Source organism: Panthera onca, chromosome X (assembly GCF_046562875.1).
Source record: "Panthera onca isolate mPanOnc1 chromosome X, mPanOnc1 haplotype 2, whole genome shotgun sequence".
Lineage (NCBI taxonomy): Eukaryota > Metazoa > Chordata > Mammalia > Carnivora > Felidae > Panthera > Panthera onca.
The window spans coordinates 44,444,437-44,452,463 of record NC_138357.1 but is presented as its reverse complement, the minus strand read 5'-3'; the positions used below and the strand labels follow the sequence as shown (position 1 = coordinate 44,452,463).

The 8,027-nt window shown below is 44.6% G+C and overlaps 1 protein-coding gene across 1 annotated transcript in view; it reads left to right on the top strand.

Annotated features, from left to right (window-relative positions):
* Positions 1-1,102: 1,102 nt before the first annotated feature.
* IL1RAPL2 (interleukin 1 receptor accessory protein like 2) overlaps positions 1,103-8,027 on the top strand; it is a 1,135,143-nt gene continuing 1,128,218 nt past the window's right edge. The window contains exon 1 of the mRNA XM_081792354.1: positions 1,103-2,015. The gene's annotated coding sequence lies outside the window, so the exon portion shown is untranslated. The remainder of the gene's footprint in view (positions 2,016-8,027) is intronic.

Genomic DNA, 8,027 nt, shown 5'->3' with positions numbered 1-8,027 from the left:
GCTTGGGCACAGCGCTCAGCTCACCCCTTACATGAGCAATCCTGTTAAGTGTGTTAATCAGCAAGAAGCCCGTGAGCCAAGTGGAACGCTCTGGGAGATACCTGGAACTGAAACGGGACTCTTCCTGGGCTGCAATTCAGATCCTGATGGTTTCTAAGTCGCAGTCCCTCTTCCCTATCACTCTTAAAGGAGCTCCTGAGCTGTGTGACCTTGGAAAGCAGGTGGTCAGGATCTTCTCTGGTGAGCCTCAGGCATTCGGCCTGAACAATCAAGGTCCAGGTTACACCTCCAACCCCCTCCTGGGGTCCCAGAACCCTCCTGCTCACTGTTTGGTTGTCAGGGCTGGAAAACCCTGAGATTTAGGGATCTCTAACGTGGGAGGGGTGGAAAGGAGTTCTCTCTGGGACTGGGAAACTCGCATTATGAACACAATTGGACTGTGTTATTTTTTTTTTTAATTTTTTTCTTAACTTTTATTTATTTTTGAGAGACAGAGACAGAGCATGATCATAGGAGGGACAGAGAGGGGAGGAGACACAGAATGTGAAGCAGGCTCCAGGCTCTGAGCTGTTAGCACGGAGCCCAATTGGGGGCTCGAACTCACAAACCAGGAGATCACGACCTGAGCTGAAGTCGGATGCTCAACCGACTGAGCCACCCAGGGTTCCCCGGACTGCGTTTTTAATATTAACTTCTTGCCTGGGGGGAACCGAGCCGGTAAACTCCTGGTTGAGCTAGATACCTATTCAGTGTTTGGAACTAGGGACCAGGATTATTGAAAAACTTTGCTTTGTGGCTTCCTAGCCTGCACTCAGTTGAGCGCTCCCCCCAATTCTGTATGCCGGCCTACTCTGGTACGGACACTAGACGGCGCTGCCGGGACGCACTTTCCTTCTCCTAGGAAAGGTAAGAGGGAAGTGCCTTTTTTTTTTTTTTTTTTTTTTTTTTTTTTTTTTTTTTACCCGGGGATGGGGGGACTCGGGTTTGGCAGCCTTTCCCAGTCTCCCTCCCCTTCCCTCCCCGAGCTCCCAAATCCAAAAGGGTGTGGAAGAGGAGGAGCAGTAGCAACCCTTTTCCGTGACGCGCCTGACCGGTGCTTTCTAATCTCCACCTCCCTCCCGGTGCAATCAGTCAGCCCGGAGGCACCAAACTGTTAGCGTCGGAGACGCAGCTCTAGGTGATTTCCACTACCTTCATACCCCCACTCTAGGCCTTTTGGAGGCAGCAACAGCCGTGGCAGAATGTAACGCGAGCCTGGAGCGCACTTCCGGGGCGCTGCTCCCTCTTCGGAGCGAGGAGGGACGTGTAGGTTTTTGCGCGCAGACTGGAGAGAGTTCCGGGGGAAAGCCTGGAGCAGCGAACCGGCGGGAGAGAGGTGGGCAGGCAGAGTTGGCACCTGCAGCCTGCGCTGCGGTCTGGGCGGTAGGGCTGCTGCCCTTTAGGGCATGCGTGCCTCATGAGGAGAGAGAGCCACAGGCTGAGGCCCCTGCATCCCTCGGTGTACCATTTGGCCAAGACAAGGTGTGGCTGGAGCACTACTGCTCCGAAGCAAAGTCGCAAAGGAAGAGGTTGAGAGGCAGGCGACTTAGAAGAGTCTGGTCACGGAGCCAAGAGGAGGCTCCCGAGGTTCTAGCGAAGGGGAAGAGTAATTTAGGAACCCGTTTTAGCCTCTCCCTGCCCAGCTCCCCCTAAAGTCCACAAAAGCTCTCCTGAACTCTAGAAATCCTCCCTGGGTGGGGACAAGTTTCCTAGCATTCTCTTTGGCTAGGACCGGGAGTGGGCTCCCCTCCACAGGCGGGGCTGCTCCTTCTGCTGCTCTCAAAGACACGTTTTCCTCCAAGCCGCCTTCAGCTCCAATCGCCTTTGGGTAGCCTCCCTTTTCGCCCTGGAAGCTCAAGCCCACGCTGTTTGGAACCCAGCTCTCCATTTAGCCCTGGACTGCGGCCCATCGCCCCAGACGTGGAACTGCATGCCTGAGCCCTGCTGGACGTCGCCGGTTGCTGTGCAAGACTCAGGTAATGCTCCTGTGCATAACGGGACAGTTGGCTGGGGAGGAGAGAATGTGCTAGGCTCTCAGGTGACAGAAGGGAGCAGGCTGGTTGCGGCCAACAGAGACTCTACCTCTCCTTCAGCCCTGGTTCCTGCTCCTGGAAACACTTGACAGTTTTGTTTCTCTCCCTTCACCTTTCCCAGAAAGTTTAGGGACTCCCAAGGCCAGGGGCTCCTCGCCTTGAAGGAGCGCGCGCTGCCTGCCAGGTGCAGGAGAGCAGTTGCGTTGCATTCTTGCGACCTTATCTTTATGGTTTCTTCTTCTGACGCGGGACTCTGTAGCCTGGAAGGCACTTTCCCACTGGGCTCTTCTGATTCTGCCCACATTTTTGCCCGCCGCCAGGAGAGCAAGCAGTGCAAGGATAGGGCTCAAGGAATCTCCTAGGCGAAGGAGCAGCGATGTGCTCCAGCTCCTGGGGGATTCCCAGCAAGCAGGGGAGAAGAGAGAGCTCGGTGATCTGAGACCATCTCTACCTGCCTTCAAAACCCAAGGGACCCCAACGCAGACTCTGGGACCCTCAATTTTCTCTCCCCACAGGAATCCCTGCTCCCCATTGAGCCGGTTTTTCAGGTTGAGTGACCCTATCAGAACCATTGCTGAAGGGCTTGGAGAGGACCCACCTGCCCTAAGCAGTGCTTCAGACTTCCCGAGAAGGAACCCTTGAGAAGGAGGGAAGGGTGAGGAGGGACAGCCACTCAGTGTGACCTGCCTTGTTGCTCTGGGTCCGGATTGGAGTAACCAACTTGATTTGTTACTTACTGTCAGACGTCTAAGAAAAATGCTTTGGCAAAGAAACCTAGCAAAGGAAGTGTGTATTATAATTCTTTGCTGTAAGGGTTTCTCCTGGTTTCTACAACCGCTCCTCTTCCCCATCTCTGGGACCCAGGGACCAAGGAGGGGAAAATTAGTAAAGGGGTATTTAAGGTTTTCTCTATGACACCCACAAAAGTTGTGGCTGGGCTGAAGTGCTAGAAAAGTACCTCTCAGCTAAAAGCTACTTTTCGGACTATTATGGGTGTTTTGTTTTTTGAGGGGTCTATTCAGGAATAATTTACCCCCTCCCCCCACCATGACATTCAATCCCACCTTCTGTAGACTTCCAAGAAGAAATCCTTCTCCCTGTTCCTGGCCAGGGGAGACAAGTTGTGGATTACTGAACAGGTGGCACAGCTAGGCATCAGATGTCAAGTAAGGAAGGAGGGAGGAAGGAAAAGACAGGTACCTCCCTGAGGTCTTGCAATTTCAGCCTCAGGAAGGCTACCTCAGTTACAGGGCCCCTGGGAAGGAAGGAGTTAAGTGTCCAGGACAGGTGTGGGGACTGGGGGCCATTTCCCCACTGACACCCTCAGGCTCTCAAGAGTTGGATGAAACATAGTGCTCATGCAAATGCTGCACAACTGGGCTCTTTCCCAACAGGGTAATAGGCACTTCAACTTCTGTGGGTCTTGCACCTCAGAACATGTTTTTGTTTTTTTTTCAGAGCTCCTTACTTCCACAGACAGGAATTAGGCAACAATTCTGGGGCCTGGAGAAGTGAAATTCCCAGGTATGCCTCACCCAGAGTCTTCAGGGGAAGTTTCTACCTGCTCCCATTTCACTCTTTCTACCCCTCCGCAGAGTAACCCCTACTATAGGGCCACTCCTATTTGGCCACAGTTGTCTTGACCCATGCGGTGGCTCCAACTCTGAGCTGCTGTCTCACTATGTGAGCTCTCCAATTTGGGGGCTACCTTGGGCTAGACAGCCTGCAATACCAGTGGTGGAAGCAGATGATTTAAATAGAAAGCATTTATGGGTGAGTAAAAGGCTTTGGCACCAAAGGCTCCTGGTTCCCGTATTCTAGCTCTAGCTGGTCTGGTCAGAAGGAGGGGCAGGAAGCAACCAAAGCTTCCTCAGTGACAGCCCAGCCTTGGCAGCCTTTGCTTCTGCCTGATAGGCCAAGGACAGGCCTTCAGAGCAGTAGGGCTGGGAATTTAAGCCAGGCTTTGCAGTATGGTCACTGCTGCCCTCACAGATTTCTGGGTGGTCTTCACTCAGGTTGAGCAATGGGCCATTATCATTTTCTATGGGACTCCTAAGCCCTCTCTATGAAGAAGCTAAAGGCACTGGTCAGACATGGGGGTGGGATGTAGGGTTTTTACAGGTGAAATCAGGTTTGAGTCTTGATTTACCCATTCACTTCCTGAGGCCTGGCTTTTTAATTGAGTAGAACTTTCTTGTGTGTCAGTAATTGGTGATATAGTCCAAGCAAGCATATGCTGCTTGCCAGGTGAAGGGATGGTGTGGCTATCTGGAGAATAGCCCAAATTACCCACCTGGCGTGTGTTTCTATAGGTACAAAGCTACTGGAAGTTTTATTTAGCTTTAAGAAGACATATACCAAAGAGTCCAGCCTTATAAAAGAGGTGGATTTTGAAGTGACTCTTCCAATTTCATTTAAAACAATAAACTTCACATTACCAATTATGTTGGGTTGCATAGTTCACTGAAGTGGCTCAGGGTAAAGCATTTGCCATTTGAGAGGGGGAAAAGCAGGGAAGGTGAAATAAAATAAGATTGAAGTGATCACATGCTCAGTAAAACAGAATTGTGTGTTCACATCTGCCCCTTAAAGGAAATCGTCACTGTGTGCAGTTTGGTCTGTAGTAGATTCCGTGACAGGTTGTTGCAGCATGATGAAACTTAAAGGAGAAAAATACATTTTCTCCTTTGTACTTGGTGATTTCTGTAACTACAACAGTACTGATTATAGCCAGGACTGTTAGAAGAATACACACGTTGCCTTCTTCATTTGAAAAGTGCCATAAGCTATTTGATGAAAATGCACCACAACCAAGTAGAAGGAAAAAAAAAGAATCCTAAGTTTCAGCTGTTTAGTAAAAAGGTGTAAAAGTAAGAAAAAATCACCAAACCTCAAGGTGTGGGCTAATGGGGCTTTTTAGGACTGGTTTCTAGCTGTAGCCAGTAGCCCACACCCTTTAATCCCTAAGGTTTATTTCTTGAGCCTATAGCAAGAAGCCATGATCAGAGCTAACCTGGTGGAGAAGGAGAAATAAATGTTAAATGTGCAATGTGTACCTTAATTATCCTGAGATAGGACTTGAAAATAAGCTTTTTATTAACTTTACACTCAGAGCTGTCAGTGCCAAGGGATTTGCCAAAGTGAAACATGCCTGGCCAATATAAGATACAGAGATGTACTGCATGGGTCCATTTGGCTAAAGCTATTTATGAATTCAGACTCTGGACTGGTTCACTTTGAACTGGCTCCCAATGAGCTTGGAGGCACTGGAGTGAGTCCATTATGGGTCAGTTTCTCTTCGGTCAGTCTCTTCCCTAGTCACAGACATAGCTCCAAATCTTTGATCAAGTAACCTAAATACATATTCTCTCTGCCAAGGAGCCAAGCTTTACCCTTCTTCTTGCTTTATTTTCCTCCTTTAATCTGACCTCTTCATGTAGCAGTACCTTGGCTTCCCTCCTGAGTTCTCAAATGCTTTTTGCCTGGCTTGCTTTATTCTTCTATCTGGGTGTTTTATTGGCATGTAAAATATATTCAAACACTATTTTGGCGTCCCTTTCCCTTCAATCTCATTCATCTGTGACTTCTGAATGTCTCCTCCATTCCTGCCTCCTGCATCCTATCTTTTATTAAATGCCCTGAATTTTGTCTCTGGAATAGCTTTTCTCTTTACATTCCTACCACTACCACTCCCTGTCAAATCCTTTAGATTCTTTCCTTCTTTGTTTTCCTTTACTTTTTCCCCCTTTCTTTCTTTCCCTCACCTCCCTTCCCTTCCGTCCTTGACCTGGCCTGCTATAAAAGCCTCTTTTTGTTTTTAGTCTGCTCTCCAATTCACTATGTCCTGCATATTAGGACTAATCTTCCTGAAGTCCATTTAATTCTTAAGAGCACTGATACCTAGTGAGTGGATATTAAGTGGTGTGGATTTTTATGGAATCTGAGAGTTTCTAACAATAAGAATTGCTTGATACATTAAATACCTTCCTGTTCACATGATGGTTTAGCTGGACCAGGCCACTCACCATTATCCAACATAACTTTTGTTAGTCATACTGTGTGCCTCTGCTTATGCCATTCTTTTAACTTGGAGTATCTTTCTCCTCCTTTTCCCATCTCTACTTCTCTGCTTGTTGAGAATGAACCATATTCAAGAAGTAGTTTAAGTGACACCTCTTTCATGCAGCCTTCCTTAATTTCTCTTTCATGCTCCATAGCCAAAATAATTTCTCCCTTCTTGAAACTCTCTTGATACTTTGTCCATTCTTCTTTTATGGTACTTACCTTATTCTGAAAACATTATTGCTATTTATCACTTTATCTCCTCTACTAAAGTTTAAATTTCTTGAAGGCTATGATATCTGTCCCTTATTCTGCAAGAGTGCCATGCATACAGGGGCCATCCATTATATATTTAATTGAACTGCCATCGTGATCTCAGGGTTAGCCTTAACATTTATTGAAAATATCTATCTAAATTATTGTTTCAGTTTAAATAATTGTCAAATCTATTATGATCCAGCAATGCTATGAAACAGTATAATAGGGCAGTTATTTTTTAATAGTTAAGCTTTAGAAGTGCTCTGTCCAATAAATACATGGTTGTATAAATTTAAATTGGTTACAATGAAATAAAACTAAAAAATTGGTTCCTTAGTCACACCAGCCACATTTCAACTGTTCAGTAGCCACATGTAGCTAATGATTACTGTATTGGAAAGTGCAGCTATAGAACATTTCCATTGCTCTAGAAAGTTCTGTTGGGTAGTGCTGTTGCGCAACAAGGGTTCTCCATGTTTTTTTCCATCTAGAAACATGTTCACAAAGGCAACTGTTTTTATGGTTTTATGCAGAGTTATTCAGTCTTTAATGCCATAGTGTTGCCACTTTCCTTCCCTCTCAGAACACAAATCAGTAACATAAGAATCACTTTGATTCCATTTGAGAGAGAAAGGAAATATTTATATGACATCAAACACCAAAATTCCAGATGAAAATCTGAAGAATAATTACAAGGAACTTGCTCTTTCACATATAAATTGTATTAGAAATAACACTAATTAAATACTATGGTACTTGTGTGGAAGCAGACAGACAAGTAACTGAACAGGGTCTCTTTTGGAAATAGTAGACTATTTCCAAATACACTATGGATTTTTCAATAAAGAGCCATTTCATACCTGTGGACTGGGGGAAAAGATGTTTTTTCCCAATAAATGTGATTAGGACAGGACTAGTCATTTAAAGGAAATTTAATAAGCCTGTGTGTATATTCAGAATTTAGATCAAAATTAGTTCCAGCGATCAAAGATTTAAATGAAAAAAACTATAAAGGTACTAGAAAATATTTTATATTTTAAATTTTATTTAGTTATAATTTAACATATTTATAATATTTTTAGAGTTTTGAGACTGAGGGTTTTCTAATCATTTTATGAAGACTGAAGGCTTAAAGATTAGTAAATTTTACCTTCAAAGAATCTGTATGGCAAAAAAAAACTAGGAAATATCTGTGACCTATAACAAAGGGTAGATATTCTTAGTATATAAATAACTCCTACATATTAAAAAAATAAATGTCCTAATAGGAAAATGGTGAAAAGTTATGAACAGAATATTAATAAAAAAGGAATACCAATAGACAAACTCACTTTGCAAGTAAAAAATAATAGTTTTTACCTATCAGATTAGAGAAAGTTTAAAATGTAGTTTTGGTAAGGTTGTGGGAATATAGATGATCTAATGCACCATTTAAATTGGTACATTTCCAGAGGTGTATTTGGCAATCTGTATAAAAATGTAAAATGTACATACCTTCTATGATCTAGCAATTTCATTAGAATTTATTCTAAGATAAAGTGCTAGAAGATATATACATAAGAATATTCATTAACATTTTGTGTATAGTAAAAAAAAAAAGTGCCATAAACAACCTAACTGGCTCTAATACTGGAT